Here is a 24,262-nt window from a genome sequence, read left to right as displayed (position 1 = left end):
GATTTGGCACATGTTTTTACGCTGGATGCCCTTCATAACGCAACCCTACCCATTTATCCGGGCTTGGGACCGGCACTAAGAGTGGCATGGGTTGATTCCCTGACCGGGGATCGAACCCGGGCCGCAGCGGCGAGAGCGTCCACTAACCACTAGACCACCAGGGACCCTAAAAGTTAAAATTTAATTAAAATGCACATTTAAGTAAACATATAAAAGTAATAATAACGGTTTGTATAAATAAAAAGGTTAGAGATTATACAGTGGGGCAAAAAAGTATTTAGTCAGCCACCAATTGTGCAAGTTCTCACACTTAAAAAGATTAGAGAGGTACGGTGGCCGAGAAGTGCAAAACACATTAACAAATCCAAAAACAAATTAACAAATCCAAAACAAATTAACAAATCCAAAAACAAAACAACAAATCCGAAAACAAATTAACAAATTCAACAACAAATCCAAAAACACATTACCAAATCCGAAAACAAATTAACAAATTAGAAAACACTAACAAATCCAAAAACAAAATAACAAATCCGAAAACAAATTAACAAATTCAAAAACACATTAACAAATCCAAAAAACACAAGCCAGACAAACCGGAAAAGGTAGGTATAGTTTGTGAATGGAAACTTACAGATCATTGGACGAGACACTTGTCATTCAAGATATACAGGAAGTATGAAATCTTATAACTTTGTTTCTTGTACATGTGTAAAATTGTCCGTTTACTTTAAACTTTTTTATATTATTTGGATTAGTGCACCTTTAAATATAAAAAATAACAGAAATAAACATTGGCAAGCAAGGAGAAACTGGAATTAATCCAAAGATATTTTGAGGAAGGAAATTCATATGCAGTGATGTTGGAGATGCTGCAGTATATCATGACAAAAAGATCTAAGAAATTTTACGATTTGGCACATGTTTTACGCTGGATGACCTTCCTAACGCAACCCTCCCCATTTATCCGGGCTTGGGACCGGCACTGTTTGTGAAACTCTAATTGCTGGGTTTGGGACTGACCGGGAATCGAACCCGGGCCGCGGCGGTGAGAGCACCAAATCCTAACCACTAGACAACCAAGGAACCCAAACTATGATAAACAATAACAGAGACGACTTTCTTGTTAATGATATACTTCTGATGGGAAAATTTTATATACAAAATCGAAATACTTGAAACCAATGGTTTTTTTTGCATTTTATAATGAGTTTATTTCTTTCACAACAGCCCTAAAAGTGATTAGAAAAAAAATGCAATGAATCTTCTGTCCTTTATAGAAAAATATGATTTACAGAATAAACCATAGCCCTGTTTATTTTTTATCCTTTTTTACTTTAATTTGATGATTATTATTTTATATTGTATTTATGTATGTGTATATATTTGTATTTTTATGCACCTGTTCTGTGTATTGTAATGTAAATTGTACATGTTATTGCCATGTTGTTTGTATATGGTTAATTGCTTAATAAAAACATAAATAAATAAATAAATAAATAAATAAATAAATAAATAAATAAATAAAAGGGGGAAAAATGTTGTACTTCCTGTATATTTTGAATGACAGGTATCTCGTCCAATTATCGGTAAGTTTCCATTCGCAAACTATACCTACCTTTTCCGGTTTGTCTGACTTGTCGTTGTGTTTTTTGGATTTGTTAATGTGTTTTTGAATTTGTTAATTTGTTTTTGGATTTGTTCATTTGTTTTCGGATTTGTTAATGTGTTTTTGGATTTGTTTTTTGTTTTTGGATTTGTTAATTTGTTTTCGGATTTGTTAGTGTTTTTGCATTTGTTGTTTTGTTTTTGTATTTGTTAATTTGGTTTTGGATTTGTTAATGTGTTTTTGGATTTGTTGTTTTGTTTTTGGATTTGTTGTTTTGTTTTTGGATTTGTTGATTTGTTTTTGGATTTGTTGATTTGTTTTTGGATTTGTTGTTTTGTTTTTGGCTTTGTTAACTTGTTTTTGGATTTGTTAATGTGTTTTTGGATTTGTTAATGTGTTTTTGGATTTGTTGTTTAGTTTTTGGATTTGTTGTTTTGTTTTTGGATTTGTTAATTTGTTTTTAGATTTGTTGATTTGTTTTTAGATTTGTTGATTTGTTTTTGGATTTGTTGTTTTGTTTTTGGCTTTGTTAATTTGTTTTTGGATTTGGTCATTTGTTTTCGGATTTGTTAATGTGTTTGCACTTCTCGGCCACCATAGAGACGCCTGTAACTTTCATCATAGGTACACTTCAACTATGAGAGACAAAATGTGAAAGGAAAAAAAATCACATTGTCTGATTTTTAAAGAATTGATTAGCAAATGATAGTGGAAAATAAGTATTTGGTCACCTACAAAAAAAATCAAGATTTCTGGCTCTCACAGATCTGTAAATTCTCTGTCCTCCACTTGTTACCTGTATTAATGTGGCAAGTGTAATGGTGTCACACTAGATTATTGGAGTTACGATTGATCAGTGGTATTAAGGTGTGGCTTTTCTTTCTTTATTTTGAAATTTGTATTTGAGATCGCATGAGCGATGCAGGGTCATGTGGTCACAGGTATAATATGAAGTGCTGTCATGCAAGCTTTGTCACGTGTAAGCGCGAAGGGAGCGCTGACGTCATTTCCATGCGCCGTCTCTCTTTTGTGGACTGTGATAGCGGTGAGAGGTATGATTTATCAACACTTCGGGAAAAAGTTATAGAATAATGTTAAATATTAATCGGTTACAGGAATTTCTGTCTTAAACATGATTATTTGTTAATCTTTCTTTTGATTTACGGTTAGTAATTCAATTGATGAATGTTTTAATGTGTATAGTTATTTTTATAATTATTACGTGTAATGGCCGCCATTACAAGCGCGGTATTCTTACATTGAGTTAAAAGAATAATTTCATTGCTATAAATTTGATTGATTGAAGATGCATATTATTTTTAATGATCCATGAAAAGTTCCATGTATCTATGTATTTTCTGTTAAATGAATATACATTGAGAGAATATGTAATGATTGACAGGCACAGGCTAGACCAGAGATTCTCCATGTATTATCTGATGGTGTCTGTTGTTTCTATACAGTGATGAGAGAACACAGAATCTGGAAGTATATCGTATGACAATTGTACCAACGTGTGGAATTTTTTTTTATTCAAAAACCCTCACAACGCAGAGCGAACCCACTACATTAATGGCACCTGTTTGAACTCGTTATCAGTATAAAAGACACCTGTCCACAACCTCAAACAGTCAGACTCCAAACTCCACTATGGCCAAGACCAAAGAGCTGTCACAGGACACCAGAGACAAAATTGTAGACCTGCACCAGGCTGGGAAGTCCCTATCTGCAATAGGTAAGCAGCTTGGTGTAAAGAAATCAACTGTGGGAGCAATTATTAGAAAATGGAAGACATACAAAACCACTGATAATCTCCCTCGATCTGGGGCTCCACGCAAGATCTCACCCCGTGGGGTCAAAATGATCACAAGAACGGTGAGCAAAAATCCCAGAACCACACGGGGGGACCTAGTGAATGACCTGCAGAGAGCTGGGATCAAAGTAACAAAGGCTACCATCAGTAACATACTACGCCGCCAGGGATTCAAATCCTGCCGTGCCAGACGTGTCCCCCTGCTTAAGCCAGTACAGGTCCGGGCCCATCTGAAGATGATCCAGAAGAGGACTGGGAGAATGTCATATGGTCAAATGAAACCAAAATAGAACTTTTTGGTAAAAACTCAACTTGTCGTGTTTGTAGAAGAAAGAATGCTGAGTTGCATCCAAAGAGCAGAGGGAGTTGAAAATCTGTGTTGCCCAGTGGCAGCCCCAAAACATTACTGCTCTAGAGGAGATCTGCATGGAGACTTACAGAAAATGTTTGATCTCGGTCATTGCCCACAAAGGGTATATAACAAAGTCCTGAGAAGAACTTTTGTTATTGACCAAATACTTATTTTCCACTATAATTTGCAAATAAATTCTTAAAAAATCAGACAATTAGATTTTCTGGATTTCATTTTCTCATTTTGTCTCTCATAGATGAAGTGTACCTATAATGAAAATTACAGGCTGACTAAATACTTTTTATTTTTTTTTTATTTCATGTGCTTTTTATTTATTCTGAAAGGTGGAGGGAAGGAGGCCAGGGTGCCTCCAAATGTCTGGAACCGGCCCTGGTTGGAATAAATGTTTAGTGCCTATAAGTTTATCCCTAATAAGTGAGCCAGTGGTGACTGTGACAAGGACAACTCCCTGAGATGGCACGAGGAATAAATCTTGAAAGGAAACAGAGTAAAAAAGAAACCCATCCTCATCTGGGTGGTACCAAATGTCCATTTATTACAGTCATTGCTGAGGTGTGCAGTTCAGTGATAGGAACTTAAATGCAGAATCTTTCATGCAAAATGCAAACTGTGCTGGGTGTGACTATTTTCTTTGCTCTCCTGACAACTCCTGACAACTCTTTGGGCATGTCTCACTACCCCCTGTAGAGACTTATGTTCATTTGCTGTGCAACATCCAAACCAGACTGATGGAGCTTGGGAAAATACTCTTAATAGCACAACTGTAGGAGCTTCTAAAGATTCAGAATCGCATGCCGTTTCCTGAGCCTTGGAGCAATGAGAGCTACCAGGATAACAGATTGCAGAGTCTATTAAAAAAAAGTGATGTACAGTGGAACCCGGTTATGTCACCGGCCTAGGGGTTGCCAAAAAGCGTTGAGATAACCGATGATCGAGACAAAGGAAAACCAATATATTAACGTTCTTGAAATTTCTTTATGTACATGATGTGCGTTATTAAATAAAAACGTACATGCACGTGATTTTGGAGTTTTTTTTTACACAACAGCATTGCCGCAAATTTGTTTGATGAAGGCATGCTATAAAAATGTACATACATGTTTGTTAACAACAAAAGGCATATGTGCACCAACTAACAGCAGAGATTTACCAGTATACAATACAAACCACAGTCGATTTTCGATAATTTTTTTTTAGATTTTCCAACATTGCAAACACGCAGATCGCTCACAAAATCACAAAAAACGTGCGGGGTGTAGTTCGTTTTTACAAAAAGGTAACCAGTGTCAACATTAAATTCTTGAGTCATTTCACTCTGACACACAGCTCTGAAAAGTATCCTACACCTGTAGCATCTGTAAGGCTTGATTTTTCTTTGTTTTTTTGCGGCAGCACAGTGCCGTCTCACTACCGTATTTTCGCGTATATAAGACGCACCCTGGGTGAGGGGTATGTAAAACTTTCTATAAGACGCCTCATATACGCGAAAATACGGTAGAGATGGTGACGTGGCAAAAGCCAGCGATTGGTCATTGGAATCGAGATAACCAACGTTAAGTGGCAAATTTGCCCCCCTTGTGGTCGAGATATTAGGGTTTGGCGACATATAAGAATCGACATAACCGATGAGAAAATGCTAAGACAAAGCGAGAATTTGGCAGTTCCACTTCAAAAACGTCGACTTAATAGGGTTGGCGAGTTAACCGAGGTCGAGATAAGTGGGTTCGACTGTATTACAATCTGCAATAATATTACTACCATATTTTTAGCCATTTCTACATTACAGCTCTTTCCTCTCACTTTCTTTAACCTCTTTTACACTTTAGAACACATCATACCATAGTGAGTTGTATGTGTTACAGCGTGAAAGACCTATTATCATCAAAACTGTTCTTGTGATTTAGTGTTGGAAAACAATATACTGTGCTTGAAAAATTTCGAATCGTTTCTAAACATCAGCCAGGTTTGTTTTATTTATTTATTGCATAATTTTGCAAAATGGATAAGAGACAATAGATCATGGGTGATGGTAGCTTAGTTGTTAGTGTATTTAACTAAGGTGTTGGACTTTGGATCCAAAGGTCATGAGTTCTAGTCCCAGCCACATCAAGCTATCACTCGAGTGACTGTTGCCCAGGTGTGCCGTGCTCGATTTACTGTTTAAACAATTAACAGCTCCAATTTTCTACTCGGCTTCTCCTGTGAAGTCTGGCTTTGATATTAACACACACACACACACACAAAAAAATCAACCAGCATAAACAAGCATGAGAGATCAGAGAGCTGTCTATGGAAAAAAGCAATCCATTTAGAAGCTAATAAATTTGCACACGCATTTTGCATAGTCAACACAATTTTGAATTTCCTAAATAACGAAGAAAACACTGGATTACCAACATTCGGACATCAAACAGGTTGACCACAAAAAAACAGCAGTTGTTCACAAAATCATTATGAGAACTGAATGAAAACAACAATCATGTAACATTTCTAAAAATCTTCACAAACAAATGAGTAGAAATGTAAAGGCTGTTCCAAAAAAAAAAAAAAAAACACTCGAGCAGTATCAGATTCAGAAGACAGGTGGGAATTAATAAAGAAATATAGCTAAAAAGTGTGGAGAAAGAAAGGATCTGTTCATGATCCAAAAGATGGAGATCGTAATGGAGGTTGTGTTGTGGCTTACGGGTAATTTTATTGGTTCTAGTAATTTGTTCTATGTCCTGTTTGCTGTACAACGTTGCATGAGTTTTTGTTTTGTCTCATTCTCTGAATGTTTAATTGCATGCAAAATATTTGTTTAAATAATATTATAATAATATTTAATATTGCCTCACAATATTAAAACCTTTAATTACAGCAACAGTCACTATAGACATGCAAGGCATGTCTATATTTGCTACAGCCTTCTTGAAAAAATATACTTGTTTAAATCACTTTTGAAATTTTTCCATCTCACTTTTAACTTTGTGCTTTTTGTCTGTTGCCATGATTACATAGCATTTAGTAAATACCTTTTGTAGGTGTAGTCAAAGAACAAAGTTCTTGCAATTTAGCTAAATTTGCTGCCACCCTCAGGGGAAAGGAAACATTATCATAGATATACAGTGGGTACGGAAAGTTCTTTTGACCTCATGATTCTCATTTGCTCTGACATGCCTTGTGATCTGTAAGGTCTTATATAGACAGGTGTGTGGCTTTCCAAATCAAGTCCAATCAGTATAATCAAACACAGCTGGACTCAAATGAAGGTGTAGAACCATCTCAAGGATGATCAGAAGAAATTGATAGCGCCTGAGTTAAATATGAGTGTCACAGCAAAGGGTCTAAATACTTGGGACCATGTGATATTGCAGTTTTTCTTTTTTTAATAAATCTGCAAAAATGTCAACAATTCTGTGTTTTTCTGTCAATATGGGGTGCTATGTGTACATGAATGTGGAAAAGAAATTAACTTAAATGATTTTAGCAAATGGCTGCAATATAACAGATATTTATATATATATATATATATATATATATATATATATATATATATATATATATATATATATATATATATATTTGTGTGTGTTCAATTTTCCACTATCATCTTCTTCTTCTTTCGGCTTCTCCCATTAGGGGTCACTACAGCGGATCATCCCTCTCCATACCCCCCTGTCCTCTACACCAGCCTCTACTAACTCCAGCTCCAGCTCCACCTCCTGTATTTTACTCAATGCCACTGTCTCTAAACTATCCAACATAGCATGTCTCACCACAGTCCTATTATTAACTTTCCCTTTCACTCTTGCAGATACTTTTGTATCACAAATCATTCTGCCACTCTTCTTCACTCACTCCACCCTGCCTGCACTCTTTTCTTCAGTTCTCTAACACTCTCCATTACTTTGCACTGTTGACCCCAGGTACCTGAACTCCTCCACCTTTTCTCCCTGCAACCGCACCACTCCACTGCTCTCCCTCTCATTCACATGCATGTACTCTGTCTTAAGTCAAGTCAAGTATTTCTGTATTTCTATAGCACTTTTCACAACAGACATTGTCTCAAATCAGCTTTACAGAAATCAACAGTCAAGGTGAATGGTGTGCATTTATCCCTTAGATGTTATGAGGAAGAAACCTTGAGAGGAACCAGACTTAAAAGGGGAACCCATCCTCATTTGGGTGACATCAAGAGTGTGATCATAAATCTATCAACAATACAGAACACTGGAGAGTGAGAACTAACATGAGCACGGGCGTGTGTGACAAGTAATGTTCTTTCTACAGTCTTATACAGTCATTATGGTTATAAAACTAGGAGCTATTGAGCAATTCATAAAATAGCTCAGCATTTGTGATCATCACAGATCCAACACCAGCTTCTCCATGCCAGAGCCTTTAAACACTCCAGGAGGTCCAATGTCAAATCTCCACACATGAAGTGTGATCCAATTGGCACTGGTACGTCTCTAGATGGTACGGGATGTTTGCGAGTTCGGCATCTACTTTTTTAAAGGTCCATAATCTTCATGAGGTGGGACGTGACTGGAGCTGGCCAAACCTCAGGATAGGGAGAGAAAGAGAAGCAGTGGAGAGAAATTAGCGTAGCTGCTGTTCATGATATTAAGTTGATAATGTGCATATGATCAGATTTTCTAGAGCACAAGTTTATGATATGTGATGTATGTTATGTGTAGGCTTTACTAAAATACGTTTTAATCTATACGGTTTTATACTATACGTTTTTAATCTGCACTTAAACTGGAAGAGTGTGTCTGAACCCCGAACACTGTCAGGAAGACTATTCCACAGTTTAGGAGCTGAATGTGAGAATGCTCTACCGCCTATAGTGGACTTTGCTATTCTAGGAACTACTAAAGTTTTTTTATTTTTTTATTTAAGTTTTTTTACCAGATTTCTGAGATCTTAGGAAACGTGACGGATTTTAGCGTGTTAAAAGACTGGATAGATACATAGGAGCTAAACTATTTAGTGTTTAATAAGTAAGAAGTAGTAGTTTGTAGTCGATTAGAAACTTAATAGGTAGCCAGTTTAGGGACGATAAGATTGGGGTTATATGATCATATTTCCTTGACCTTGTGAGAACTCTGGCTGCCGCATTCTGAACTAACTGAAGCTTGTTTATTAATGATGCAGGACATCCACCTAGTAATGCATTACAATAGTCTTATCTGGAGGTCATGAACACATGGATGAGCTTCTCTGCATCAGATATAGATAACATTTTACTTAGCTTAGCAAAATTTCTAAGGTGAAAGAAGGCTGTTTTTGTTAACTCTCAGACCTTTTACCGTTGAACTAGTAGTTACAGAACATCCGTCTATATGCAGGTTGAAATGCTGGAGCTTCTCTGTACTGGTTTTTGGGCCGATGAGCAAAATCTCCGTCTTATCAGAATTTAATAGTAGAAAGTTATCGGTCATTCTTTTAATTTATTATTACACTCAGTTATCCGAGCTAATTGAGCTGTATCGTCTGGTTTTGATGAGATGTATAGCTGGGTATCATCAGCATAACAGTGGAAGCTAATTCCATGCCTAGTAATATCTCTATTCTAGTAATATTTTCTAAGGGAAGCATGTATATTGTGAAAAGCAGGGGTCCTAGAACTGAACGTTGTGGCACACCATAATTTACTAGCATTAACCTGGATAGCTTAATCTATATCTTAAACCAGCTTAATGCCTGTCCCTGAATGCCTTTGTAAGCGATCTAGGAGGAGATCATGATCTATAGTGTGAATGCAGTACTAAGATCTAGTAAAACTAAAAGCGAGATGAAGCCTTGGTCTAAAGCTAAAAACAGGTCATTAGTGATTTTAACTAGAGTAGTTTCTGTGTTATGATGGGGCCTAAAACCTGACTGAAACTCTTCAAAGATATTGTTCTCTTGTAAGTGGGGACATAACTGGGCAGCGACAATCTTTTCTAAAATCTTAGACATAAATGGGAGATTTAAAATGGGTCTGTGATTCGATAGCGTTATTGGATCCAAGTTAGGTTTCTTAATGAGGGGCTTAATAGCTGCTAACTTGAGGGATTTAGGGACATGACCTAAAGATAGTGAGGAGTTAAAAATATTGAAAAGAGGCTCACCAGCTGTATGTAACACTTCCTTCAATAGATTATTTGAAATGGGATCTAACTGACATGTTATTGATTTAGCTTTGGTAATAACATTATACAGCTCTTCCTGTCCTATACATGTAAAGCAGTGTAGTTGTGGAGTTGTAGGTAAGATTGTGTCAGGAGATGCTGTCAGAGGTTGGACTGCCACAATTGTTTTTCTAATGCTATCATTTTCTTTAGTGAAGAAATTCATAAAGTCCTCACTACTAAACTGTGATGGAACACATTTTTCAGATACATGATTTGTAGTTTTAGCTCCTGTACTAAAAAAGGAACCTGGGATTGTTTTTGTTGTTTTCTATGAGTTTGCTCAGGTGCTTAGCTCTAGCAGCTTTTAGCGCCTGTCTGTAGCTGAGCATACTGTCTTTATACGCAATTCTAAATACCTCCAATTTAGTTTTTCTCCATTTTCTCTCCAGATTACGGGCTGTTCTCTTGAGGGCATGTGTATGACTATTCTACCATGGTGCAGGTGTTTGTTCTCTAACCTTTTTTAACCAGATGGGGGCAACGGTGTCTAATGTGCTAGTGAGAATAAGGTCGATGTTGTTAACCATTTCATCAAGATTATTAGCAGTTATGGGTTTAGAGAGAAATTAAGATAAATCATGCAGGTTATTTATGAATCTGTCCTTAGTGGTTGGAAAAATAGTTCTACCAAGTCGATAACGTGGTGAAACACGGCTAATCTGCTCTACCGGTAGTGTGTACAGTATGAGGGAATGGTCTGTGATGTCATCACCCTGAGGTAAAATATCTGTATCAGTGACGTCTGCTCCGTGGGATATTATTAAGTCTAGTGTGTGGTTAAAACGATGAGTTAGTCTGGTGATATTTTGTTTAACCCTAAAAGAGTTTAATAAGTCCACAAATAATAATCCTAGGGCATCGTTTACATCATCTACATGAATATTAAAATCTCCTACAAGCAGCACTTTATCAAAATTGATCAAGAGGTCTGAAAGAAAATGAGCAAACTCTTGAAGCAAATCAGCGTAGGGCCCTGGGGGTCTGTACACGGTGGCCAGAGCTAAAGATAGTAGGGGTTTTCTATGTAAATTGTTGCTACACCACCCCCACGACCAGTCTGATGGGGCTCATGCTTATAAACATATCCTGATGGTGTAGACTTGTTTAGACCCATATAATCACCTGGTTTAATCGAGTGCATCGAGATTATTCTCTGTGATCATCTCATTTACAATGAGTGCTTTGGGGGCAAGTGATCTAATGTTTAACAGACCAAACTTTAGAACTTTTTTGTGCTTGCTTATCTGGCATTCTTTCAGTTTTAACTGCAATAAGATTATTTCTATATCTTGTGTATTAAATTCTTGGTTTTACTACACGAGGAATAGATATGGTTTCGATAAATTGGGCTGTGTGTGTACTTAAACTATTTGGTTTGTTGTATAAATGTTCTCATAGTCGTAGATTGCCTGATGTCTTACCAGTCAGATGTTGTGAAGTATCCTAGAGATGTTATCTGATAGCACTGCTGCTCCAACTGGGGTGCAGGCTATCAGGGTGGAAGAACCTAGGACGCTACCAGAAACAGTTCCAGTTGTTAACAAAGAGAAGTTTATGCTCTCGACACCATGACTGTAACCATTCATTTAGTGCAAAAAGTCTACTAAACTTCTCAATCCCTCGCTGGTAAGTGGGAAGGGGTCCTGACACTATGATCCTCATTGTGGGCGATGTGCTGTGTACCGTCTCCACCAGGATCCTGAAATACCTCTTTAAGATCTCCATTTGCCTTAGCCTGGTGTCGTTCGTTCCAGCATGAAGAACAACAGCTCTGAAGTTCTCGTTCAGGATCGCGGGTACCTGCGCAGTGACCTCGAGAACAGTAGCGTGGACATGCCGGATGATGGAATCTCCAAGAATCACAGTATTGCGTTCCGTCTCGCGGAGAGGGGTGAAGCGGTTCTTGGTCGAGATCTCGAAGGCTGGTGGTGGTGGCGGGGGAGACGTCCTCGACCGGGGCTTGGCTCGTGTCTTTCGCTGCTGCAGAATCCAGGGTCCGTGGTGCCCCGGTGCCAGAGTGAACGATACCTTGGCTGGCTGCGTTGTAGGTGCGCTGGGCCTGGGCAGGAAGACATGCAGAGTTGAGGTACTGGGAACATTAGGTTCAACCTGGGAATTTACCTGGGACAAGTGAGCGTCCGCCCGGGATGTTTTCAGCGCCGCATTCCGCTCTCACAGCTGGGCATGCTTTGCATGCGGCTCACGAATCTGTTTCTCCAAAGTCTCCATCTCCAACTCCACTGTTTGCAACTCGAACGAGTCCTCACCTGTGCTCAAAGGCAGACACACAACCGGCATAGTGCGAACAGACTTAAGATACAGAGATAAAAGTGAGAGGCAATGAATATAGTCAACACTAGTGATAGCTGAGTTAACTAACTACAGGCATAAGTCAGGAAGACAAAAACAATTACTCTAATTGACTTTCAATCCCCTTCTCTTCAGCGTGGTACCCCCACCTCTCCAGGCTCTTCTGCACCTGCTCCCTACTCGCACCACAAATCACAATATAATTCGCAAACATCATAGTCCATGGAGACTCCTGTCTGATCTCATCCGTCAACCTGTCCATCAACACTGCAAACAGGAAAGGGTTTAGAGCTGATCCTTGATGCAATCCAACCTCCACCTTAAACCAGTCTGTCATTCCTGCTGTCACACTGTCCTCATACATGTTCTGCACCACCCTCACATACTTCTCTGACACACCTGACTTCCTCATACAATACCACAACTCCTCTATCGGCACTGATGACATTTATCATTACCCCTTCTACTTACAGCTTCACGTTCATAACCCTATGAGACACTCTCTTCACCTCCAATACACTTTTATTGTACTCTTCCTTCAGAATCGCCCCTACACCATTTCTATTTCCATTCACACCATGAAAAAACAATTTAAACCCACCCCTAATTTTCCTGGCCTTACTCCCTTTCACTTGGTCTCCTGAACACACAACATATCTACCTTTCTCTTCTCCATCATATCAGCTATCTCTCTCCTACACTTCTCCTTTTCCTGCTGTCTCTGTAGATGTCTTCGTCCTCTCCTTCTCCTCCTTCAGCTCCTTCGGCAAACAGTAGCCCAATTTCCACCAGTACCCTTTTGGCTAACAATACCTGTGGCGGTCTTTGGTAACCTGGGCCTTGACCGATCCGGTATGTATTTCTGATTCGTCATCCGCATATTAGATTAAGCACATGTTTTACGCTGGATGCCCTTCCTAACGCAACCCCCTCCCCATTTATCCGACTTGGGACTGGCACTACAAATGCACAATCCAGCCCAGTATATCTAGTAGCATAATATATATTAGAAATTTTAAACTCAGTAAAATCTATGTGTTTGATTTGGCATCAGGTACAATTGTCCACAAACATTGGGGTTTACATTTAACAGTAGAAACTACCTGTATATAAGGTTGTTTGCACTATACACTGTTGAGCACAAAGTAAGCAGCAAGCTAAGTTACTGTAATTACATTTACAACTTGCTACTGTATATATTTTGAAATTTATTTGAACAGACTTTATACATATACTGTATGTATATGAAAGCATATTAAAAGACAGAAACAGTTTGCAGAAAACTGGCAATTGAAATTTAGGCCTGGTTTACACAACTATGTTAACACTTTCATGGTTAATGGTTACGCATGGCACACAGAAACATGCTAAAGTACAGTCCTCATATGAGCTTTTGAAATTATGCGGTGTGTCTTGGGAAAAGACCAAAGTTTGGTGGAGAGGTGAAACACTGAATGTTTCATGTCTGCTGTATAGATAGTTATATGATCAGATATATAATGGATATAATAATCGAAAAACTACAATCATGTTATAAATACACAATATGACTAAAAGGTTCTGGATATCTGACCGGCATCCCCACGTGTACTTACATGCTATTACACATGTTATAACAACCTCTAATCTGTTAGAAGACTTAGATTTGCCCTATATTTTGGAGCATGGTTGTGGGGATTTGTGTTCATTTCGCCTAAAGAGAGCGAGGGCAGGCACTGATGTGTGATGAGGAATCATGGGGTGTGGTCAGCATTCCATTTCATTCCAAAGGTGTTAAGTGGGGTTGAGGTCAGGGGTCTGTGCAAGGCCACACAGTTTGTTCACTCCAGACTTGGCAAACCATGTCTTTCTGAATAGAAATGCAGAAAACAGATGCATCAACTTGGCAACACACATGAAAGCTTGTCTACAGTATGTGCAAACACATTCACTAATTTGAGAAAACAGATTGCATGTGGAAACAAGTGAAGAAAACCCATTCAAGATAAGAAACACTGCAATAAGCCAAATATGTTGAAAATGTTTCCAAGGGATGTGTGACTAAATCACCTGTGTAGACAAAAAGGAAATAATAGAAGTTAACTTATCACTTTATTTAAAGTATTAATCTAACCATATAATCCTCTTTTGTTACTTTTTCTCTAACACAATTTAGCCATCTGAAAACAAATTTTATGAACGCAGTAAGAGTAATATACTGATTGTGTTTAGAGAAGTAAAGAAAAGAGTGATTTGTGATAGAAGGGTATCTGCAAGAGTGAAAGGGAAAGTTTATAGGACCGTGGTGAGACCTGAGATGTTGTATTGTTTAGAGACTGTGGCATTGAATAAAAGACAGGAGGTGGAACTGGAGGTAGCAGAACTGAATATGTTGAGGTTTGCGTTAAGAGTGACGAGGATAGACAGGGTTAGAAATGCGTTTATTAAAGGGACAGCGCATGAAGGACGTTTTGGAGACCAGGTGAAGGAGGCTCGATTGAGATGGTTTGGACATGTGCAGAGGAGGGACATCGGTAGGAGAATGCTGAGGATGGAGCCACCAGGAGGGAGCAAAAGAGGAAGACCAAGGAGGAGGTTTATGGATGTGGTAAGGAAAGACATGCAGGTAGTTGGTGTGAAAGATGCAGATCTAGAGGACAGAAGGGGAGTATGGAGACGGAAGAGCCGCTGTGGTGACCATTAATGGGAGCAGCCGAAAGAAGAAGAAAAATAAGTTAATTTATGTTGTCTTATGTAGATTCTAGGTCCTTAAGAAATGTCATTTCACTGTGTACTGTATAATGGTTATAAACCATTTATTTTGTGTTTTCTCCATTCGCACACGTTTTCAGCCTGCAGCCTGTGTGTTCTCACATTAGTGAATGCGTTTATGGTTTTGCAGCACTTAAAATAATTTTCTATATTTGACTCTGTCGGCCACCATACATTTTGCATTAGTGCTGTGATTACTCCATATATCCAGCAGCAGGCATTAAACTCTAACTCACTCCATGCTTGATTATGCAAGTGGATGGGAACGAATTATGTGGAAATTAAATTACAGAGCGCTAGTGGGCGCTCGAATACTAGTTGCAAATTTTTTTTATTGAACAACAGCTAGGGGGCTACTGCTTTATGTTTTTACTGCTTTAAAACTGGTCAAGCTGCACCAAACTGTAATAAAAACTCATCTTTGTTTCATGAACCCTTTGTTTTGTCTTGTTTAATGTTATTTATTCAGACTTAAAAAAAAAATAAATCATATTTCATGTATTTCAAAATGTGCACTCATGTTACTGGAATAGTGTGTTTTGAATAGTTTTGAATGAATATCCATATTCTTACCTGCATGTTAATGCTTGTAATTGCATTTTTACATAAATAATTCTACTGTTCTTCTAATTCTACCATTCTACTCAAATCTCTTGTAATGTTATGTAAATACAGATGAACCCAAGCAATGTAGTGGCATGTAAGAAGTAGTCCAGAATGCGCTGTCCTGCTTTTGAGCTTTTCAAAAAGCATGGCAGTACAGACGGCAGTGTGATCATCTTAAAAACCGTGAGCAGAAATCAACCATCACTGCCTTTCCAACAGATCGCCCAGAGAGGGTCATCCCCCAGTGCGGGCAGAAAAATGGGAGTCCTTGCTGTGATTGACGTTTCGAAAGGAGCCTGTCCAGATGGAGAGGTGTGAGAAAGTCTCTCTCAGCAATAGAGCCTAAGGGGGCATTGGGGGAAGCTGCTGAGTCACATGAGTCCCCTTTGTTTGGACTGGAGCAGCTGATATGTACAAACACACACACCGCTAGAGCGTGGGATCACTGTGGCACTCGCCCACCTAAACAAACAATGAGCAAAATGAGCGGTCATGTATGAAATTAAAGATAATAGCCTGACTATCCACTAGCTACTCGCGAGCAATAAAGTCACCTGAAGAAAACCCCTCTCTCAACCTCATCTCTTGGGATGACGAATTTGGGATTCAGGATGCGCAGAAATATATTTTGCATTAATCAGAAATTGCATAATAGAGACCCTATATAGTAGAACTTTAGTAGTAAAGTAGTAATAGTAGAGCTGATATTATTGGCAATTCCTAGAAGCCCCTACACTGATGGGATAAACATTTAATTAGGCCTTTTCCAGGCAAATGTGTGCCTTATTTCTCCAGAGCTGAAATGAAACATGTTTGCTTAATTTAGGGAGGGGGATTATGGGTGAAGGGATGCAGCCTCTTCTCTGTGTCCTACTCTCTCCCCTTTTTTTTTCTTGATGTGAACAACTGATGACCCGGGAATGCAAGATCCCCCGGGGATTAAGGCGTGCGTGAGTCTATGGGTATGGGACACTGCCATCTGCCACTGGGCACATTCATATCCTCGGCAGAAGGCTGCATCGTTTGTCGATTTAAATGGAGAACTTAACTTTCCCAGGACAGTATGACCCCAACAGCGCCACCTTAAAAGCAATACTGTCTGTGAAGAAGCAGGCCATGCAGAAAAATGAGGCGTATGTTAAGGCCTCCCCATTTCCAAGCCGATGATGGATCTTCCCACTTCACAATATGGCAGTGTAGCTATGGGCGGAGGGGCTGCACTGGAATTCTTGGGGGCTGGTGGTGCGGATATGGGTTAAAATGGTAGAATGCTAAAACTGCTCTGGATGGGGATGATCCGTGGTAACCATGGCAGTAATTGGGCTGTCAGGAGAGTATATCCATATCCAAATCCATATCAAATCTCAGCCAGTTAAGGAAGGTTTGAAAGTTTAATTAAAAAAAGAAATGCCTTGATGATGATATTTCACTGCACACATGCAAAGTGTGAATTATGGAGAGACTAGTACAAAAATCATAATAATAATAATAATAATAATCAGTGGTGAATAAAGTATACAAACCATGTAGTTGAGTTAAAGTAGAGATACAGTAGGTAAAATATTACTCCAATAAAAGTAAATGTGATCCCTTTAAACTTTCACTTGAGTAAAAGTACAAAAGAATTTGCCTTCAAATGTATTTAAGTATCCAAAGTACTATGACTGATTATGGCTATAATGCTATTAAGACTTTAATGTTACACTTAGCACACCAATATATTAATAGAATGAAATTAATAAGTCAAACACTGATTGATTTCTATTACAATTATCATGAGCCAACAACGTTATTTTCAATGACTTAAAAGAAAAAGTGCCAATCAGGCCACAGGTGTTGTGACAAGTTATAGTCAGGAGTTTCTTCCATCATTTATTCCTCTCTAAATGTTCTGCTTGCTGTAGAACTGATGCTAAACTGTTTGTTGGTGCTAAGTTGATACCACCAAGTGCCAAAACAATTTCAAAACAGTGGCTTCCTGTTTGCTTGACCAGTTAAGTTTTTATCCACTTATAAATAAAAAGGAACGCCTAATTTAACAAAATGTAGTTGAGTAAAAATAACTATCTGTGACTTTGAAATGTAGTGAAGTGAAAGTAAAAGTCTCCCCAAATGGTAAGTGCAATTACAAATAGAATTTTCCTCGTTACTGTCCACCACTGATAATAACCATAACAAACAAACAAATAAATTAATTTATTCATTAAAAATAATAATAAAACAAACTAACAATAAAAAGCTTCTATATAATACCCATAGAAACCAGCAAAAAGCTTGCCTGTGAAGACCCTTTTTATGCACTAAAGTGGAATCATGACACAAATGATAACCTATAAAGCTGAGCTCCAAATAATAATGTTTGTTTGGCAGTATTGTGTCTTTTATTCCTTAGTCCACAGCTCTTTCCCGCCTGGTGTAGCCGTTTAAATAACATAACAAATGAGTGTTTCTTTGTGAAAACTTTACCAAGAGGTGTGAGACCATTTGGGACAAGGAGAAAGTTTATGTGAACCAAGATTCCATCACCGGACTGTGAGACACATTCTGAAGAATTAGTTTGCTTTTTCACCTTGAAGTGTTGTTGCTGGTTGTGAAAAGTGGCGGGTGAGGCGTTTTTTTCTCCAGTCCAAGCAGCGACCCTCCATTTGCCACAAAAATCCATGTGGCTTTAGCTTATTTAAAAGACTTTGGTGACATCATTACGTCATTTAACAATATTCATATGTACCAAATCAACATAAAAAATATCACCATTTGAAATCTTATATGATTATGATAAGACCCGTCTAGCAATTGTATCTGTAAGGGGGAAGGATTTAAAAACACACATGGAGAATTTATGAGCGTTTAAAGGAACTATTTATTTTTATTTTCACCTCTGGTGATTTTTTTTGTCTTTTCTCATGCATTCCTCAACCAAGTTAACAGCAAAATTTACAAACTGTCCAAGTTTTTCTGTTTCTTTAAAAAAAAGATAGTTTGATTACATTTTTATGAAGTTAGATACACTGAAGGTTTTTACATTTTGTACTTTCATACCAAACACTGCATTATTTCGGGTTTACTCATTCCAGTGTAGACTATATGCAATGCCTTTAAATAAATAAACTTTGCAATGCAATTCAATTGCATTTTAATCATACAGCACTGTTAATCTTTAGTTATTTTTACAAAGTAGTTTTACCGAAAATCAGATATAGATTAACATGCCAGATGATGCAAACCAGAGGTAACAGTGGCAAGGAAAACTAATCTAATCTAGTCATTGCGAAAACATGAAACATTTTAAACTGTTTCTAACACTAGTTTTCCAAAAAACATGTAAGATTTAAAGTCATGAGATCAAATGCACCCTGTTCCACCACCAACGGCAATTGGCTAGGTTTCACTCTTTGCATAAGTGAAGGGCAAATATTTACGAAGGTAAAATTTAGCAGGCTAGGCGATTTATCTCTGATATAACGTCAAAGGGACAACGTGATTGATTTTTCTAACATTGGGTGAACAAACAAATATAATTCTGTTTAATTTTGTCATCTTCACTGGAGTGGACCATTTTCTTTTCATTAACTCGCATTTATAAAAGCTCATTATGTTCAAGGTCTAAGTGGTCCTTGAAGATGTCATGCTGCACAAATGTATTTGGACCTTTGGGTAAAAGTGTCCAACTACAATAAATGACTAAATAATGAACACGTGTTCAGAGCATTTGTGTGGGTGACTTAAACTGATTATTTAGCACCCAGTAGAACATATTTCCTGCGAATAGGCTCATTAAAAATACGTCGGTCCATTCCTCAGGACATAAAAGTAAAAGTATGTGAGGTATTGATAGGGAAAGGAAAAACAAGATAACAATCATGTTAAGCTGCTGATGTTAGTGATTTGTAATTAAAATTTCAGTATATCAAGGGATTGCTACTGTTTGAACTATTCAGCCAACAAGCGGCCTTAGCGTCTCCTCAGCTAGACTAGCAGGTAGGTGCTAATTCTAATCAAACCCCTGAAGAGTGCTCTTTGATCTGCAATAACTGCGCATGAAACACACACCTCATTTCCTCTGCTTCAGAGTCACATCTTCATTTTCATCTTAGCTTTCACACTAAACCCCATTAGACACAGGATGTAGCAAACTAGGGGGTACAGACACATAAATGGTAAGAGACATGTGGAAAGGCATTGGCCATCGATGTGCGAGCTTGCATTTCTGTTCCGGTCTATTTAGTCTTACTGTATCTCAGCAGTGCTGCTGGTGATGCCCTGCTCTTCATCTCCCACAACTTAGTTCCTTGTAATTCACACATGGTGACATCCATTGGCATGTGGGGCTCCAAGCTGCAGAGATCAATGCAAATGCAGAAAACCCTAATCCAAAAGATTGATTGATTGCTATAGTTCTTGAGTGTGACACTCGCACTAGTTTCTCACACTGAACTCTAAGGAGTGGGGAAGACCTTTACAAGCGCTGAAACATTTCCCATAACAACTGGTCTCTGTTATAATGAATTCAATCAGTGAACTTGTTCATGCTGCATGTTAGCTGAATGCCCTTCACACTGTGTTCATACTGTGCAAGTCCAAATATACACACAAAGGAGAATAGAACAATAGATTACTTTGCATCACTTTTTCACTTTTTGTTGTTTTTCTTTTCAGAATTCTGCATATTAGGCAGATTGGTTGACTGTAAAAAAAAAAACAACAGAAAAAAGAAAAAGAATGCAATTGCTGACACAAATGTCTTTTAGCTAATTTTGAATGACAAAGCTGTTTGCCCTCGGATGTGAACTGCTATCTGGACCAGGCCATGATCTTTTTCATTATCAGGTGGCGTATTGTTGTCTGCTGCACTTGTGTTTAACACCACCAAAACCCCATTTCCATCAATTCGACCCTATTCATGCACTCAACTTTAACACATGCCAAAAGGCACATGAGCCATGAAAGCCTGCTTAGTGGACCCCCTTTCTATGTCTTTACATGCCCCTGCACTCCCTATTGTACAACGTACATCCACGGTGTAAAATTAAATTACCTGTTACAAAGCATGCTATACACTGCAATCAGGGATGTCTTTCTTTTCCCACAGAGTGGCGTGAGGAGGGGTGTCATTTGGAGAAAGCAGACACCAGCTTGTGGGAAAGAGATATAATTCAATCACGTTACAAAATAGACAAGGCTGGTTTTGTTCGCTCATGGGGTGCTGTGTGGAATTCAAAGTAGCTGATATGTTCGGAAAAGAAAGAGCACAATGCAGATGGGGTGATAAGAGGTAACCCAATGGCTGGAAAATTGGATGAAAACAAAAAAGAAAAGAATCATAGCTTCAATGTAACTTTTTAAATATTTTTGCCTGTATTCGAAAGCATTATTAGTAGTTATGTACTCATTAGGCTGTAATAGTTATGTAACCAATTTGTCCTACAAGTACTAATTAATAAAACACAGTAAAACTAAATATACCATATCTATGCTTTAGGAAATCCTTAAATAGTTCAGCTGACTTCTGAGAATATCCCTGGTATTCTCGTATGTGAATTTCACTGTGTGTGTAAATCAGTTACAGACAGAGATAAGTAAGACAAGATAGGGTGTGACAGGGAGCTGTGAAATACAGAAGGCCATCATCAGGGAAAGACTTTGTTACTCCTTTCAGCATCAGCAGCTCCCAAATCCCTTATCAGTTTCATCCACTGCTCATTATTAGCTTAACATCTCAGGCGCTGCATGCTACAGTGTGCAGAGAAAAGGAGTTATCAGCATTGTAAGAGGTGGGGGACTACAAGCAGGATGGGAAGTTTTCTAAAAGCAGCTTTTAATCAGCTGATTGGAGATACCAGTGCCTACAAATGCTTCCTCTTTGACACGGTCTCAGGCTGCTCTTGTCTGCCAGACTTCTATTAACAGTCTTGTCTATGGCCTTTGTGTATTGGAATACCAAAATAGTCTCTTAATATAAGTTTCTCCCAAGGATGATAGGATTTTAGTTTTTCTCCTTCTCTTGCATTTGAAATTTTTATTACATTTTTCTCAAAATTAAAAGATTTAAAAAGTACTAGAGATGTACACCAGTAATTGCACATGAAATAAGACCGCTTGTCTCTGTTACTTACATGTAACTGTTCCCCAAGCCAGTGTGAAAGGGTGCCTATTTGGGCCATTCGCGTGTAGGAACTAAGCACAGGTTATTCACACTTTGCTGGTAAAAGGGGCTTAGGGGACATATCTTTACACTTGGGTTGGCGCCTTCTATAACAAGAGCCCTTTACCATAGTAACACTATAGATATTCGTAATTTATGTAGACAATATGAGCAGCAATAAGACTTCTAATAATTATAATTATAATTATAATAATTATTATCCACTTAAACCGGCTACACTCACACTACCCTGGCCAAAGTGGGTGTATTATCACCTTTCTGCTCAATTAGAGCCTCTATTAGAGCAACTTGCAGAACAACATGCAAGCTGGCGGCTCCTCTTCGGGGAGAGTGAAGAGTTGCAGGCCGCTGTTTGACACTGTTCTGTAAAAAGGAAAGCCCTTGTACTTATCAAAGAGAACCGTGCTGTGACACATACCTGCCTGCAGAGCAGGGAGTCCATTTAACTGCTCAATTAGTTTGCTCATCAGCAGGATATTGCTGCTGCTTTCTGACTGAAGTGACCACTAATTTTTTTGTTTTTTAAATAATTTCCATAAAAATAAAAATAAAACCAGAAAAGAATTAAAAATAATTCATGCTATACAACACTGTTGTAAGGTGTAGAGCAAGCGTAGAAGTGCTACGTCTTTTGAAGTGATGCCGACACAGACGTCTGCCAATTTCTGCAGCTGTAGTACAAGAGGTGTTTGCCTTTGTCTTTTTGCAAACACGTTGTTCTTGGTCCAAAAAAAAATTGTTGGGGAAATTTGCATGACAGTAGAGAAAATGGTTGAGCAGCTTTTGCTGATCCCCGCACTCACACGTCCTATTCTCACCTCTCACCATTCTCTCCAGTGTTGCTTAAGATCAAGGTAACACCTCTATTCAGTCCAGACCCATAGAGCTTGGCTTTGTGAAACATGGACAGCACTAATGTGGCATCAAAGCTATTTACTGCTTCTGAGCACAGGATCAAAGAGGGGCTCTTTAGGGGGAAAATGCTTTCTCAAGATTTATCGCAAAAAAGACCCAGGAGAGGGTTACCTGTGAGGCCCGGGCAATTCATGTAGATGCAGAACGGACACTTTAACACTCCCACTCCTCAGCCTTAACATGCATGTGACTGACATCAGATCAGAGGAAGTGCATGGTTTTTCCAGGTACCATCTGTGGGGCATTAGTGTAAACTTCTGCTGAATCAAGCATGGAGGGACTTGAACTTTCCAACTGAGAATTGAGGGACACCTGCAGGGGCTAGCTAAGCTATACAGGGCACTGAAGAAGACCTAAGCACTAGATTGGTTTTTTAAAATGCACTTTTAATTTGCTGTAATTGGAGACTGCTGAGATGGTTGTTGCTTGGTCCAGGAGGTGGTGACTCCTGAGCTAAGTACAAAACCATATGCTGTCTCACAGTTCTTCTACATGGCTGCTTAAGATGTGCTAAATGACCACAGGACCGCTGGACCCTCCACAGTTGCAGTAGGTTCCAGATGTCCCCTGAAATCCATGCACTAGTAACAAGTAATTTCCCAAATCATACTGAAAAAGAGCTAATGGTCCAGCAACTACAAGTACCACAAGTCTTTCCCAGATAAAACCTAAAGGTTCATTTAGAATTATTTATTCAGTTCAACCTTAGAAAACCAAAATCAAACAAAAATATTTGTATGTTAAAAATAATAGAGATCTGATATGAGATATCCAACAAAACCAACAAAAATGCATATATTTAGTTGAAATGACGGTGAGAAAATAGTAGCGGCTTTACTAGAAGACAATCTGGGCCATGAATTCTTGCCCTACAATTCTCTACAATCTTAGAAAGTAGAATCTTAAGTCAATATTTAAATAGCAATGCTTTATTTTTAACCAACAGGAATTGAGTCTGTGCACGAGTTGTCAGGAATAACGCAACCCAAATGTCATGGCACTGATGCGAGAGGGGCGGTGGCAAAAAGAGACGATAATAAGAGGCTGTTGAGGTTTTGACACCATTTTTCCCTTCTTGTTCCTTTTTTTATTGTCTTTTATTGTCCTGTTGGTTGCTTTTAGAGGCTCACAGTAAAATATATTTGGATCATCAGCAGCAACCTCTCTCAAATGTGGGGAAAAAATAAAACTGTTTTTGATATGCTGCTGTAGTAGGGCGTGGTAGACGGTGGTGGTGGGCTGAAGGGGGAGAAGGGGGGTGGGGGGATGGTTGGTTTGGCCACTGCATGCGATATGTGAGGTTTTCTCTCTCTCTCTCTCTCTCTCTCTCTCTCTCTCTCTCTCTCTCTCTCTCTCTCTCCCCCTTTTTGTTTTCTGAGACACCACTTTTTCAGCTGTGACTGGACTTACAGGCTCCAGAAAAACACAACTCAGCTAAATTTAATTCTAAGCTTGTGTGGGTATTCATGTTTGCTATTTTGGCAGTGTTTAAATCATTACTTGAAGAGGGGAGTGGGATTTTTCCTACCAGCAAAAGACACCCACGAGACAACCCTGA

General features: G+C 38.6%; 1 protein-coding gene and 1 long non-coding RNA gene across 3 annotated transcripts in view; both read left to right on the top strand.

Moving 5' to 3' along the window:
- The first annotated feature begins 2,391 nt into the window (after nucleotides 1-2,391).
- Nucleotides 2,392-3,988, top strand: LOC310725020. Of its 2 annotated transcripts, none has more exons than XR_014533237.1 (2): nucleotides 2,392-2,661; nucleotides 3,073-3,988. It is a non-coding gene; the product is annotated as an uncharacterized lncRNA (long non-coding RNA). The 2 variants fall into 2 exon arrangements; XR_014533238.1 differs by having other exon boundaries at nucleotides 2,644-2,689.
- A 3,917-nt stretch (nucleotides 3,989-7,905) lies between these two features.
- The window catches only part of actr2b (actin related protein 2b), a 129,545-nt gene continuing 113,188 nt past the window's right edge, over nucleotides 7,906-24,262 (top strand). Inside the window, exon 1 of the mRNA XM_083540050.1 lies at nucleotides 7,906-9,870. The gene's annotated coding sequence lies outside the window, so the exon portion shown is untranslated. The remainder of the gene's footprint in view (nucleotides 9,871-24,262) is intronic.

The sequence above is a fragment of the Silurus aristotelis genome (genome assembly GCF_946808225.1).
Source record: "Silurus aristotelis genome assembly, chromosome: 4".
NCBI classification, from domain to species: domain Eukaryota; kingdom Metazoa; phylum Chordata; class Actinopteri; order Siluriformes; family Siluridae; genus Silurus; species Silurus aristotelis.
This window is presented reverse-complemented; position numbering and strand designations above follow the sequence as displayed.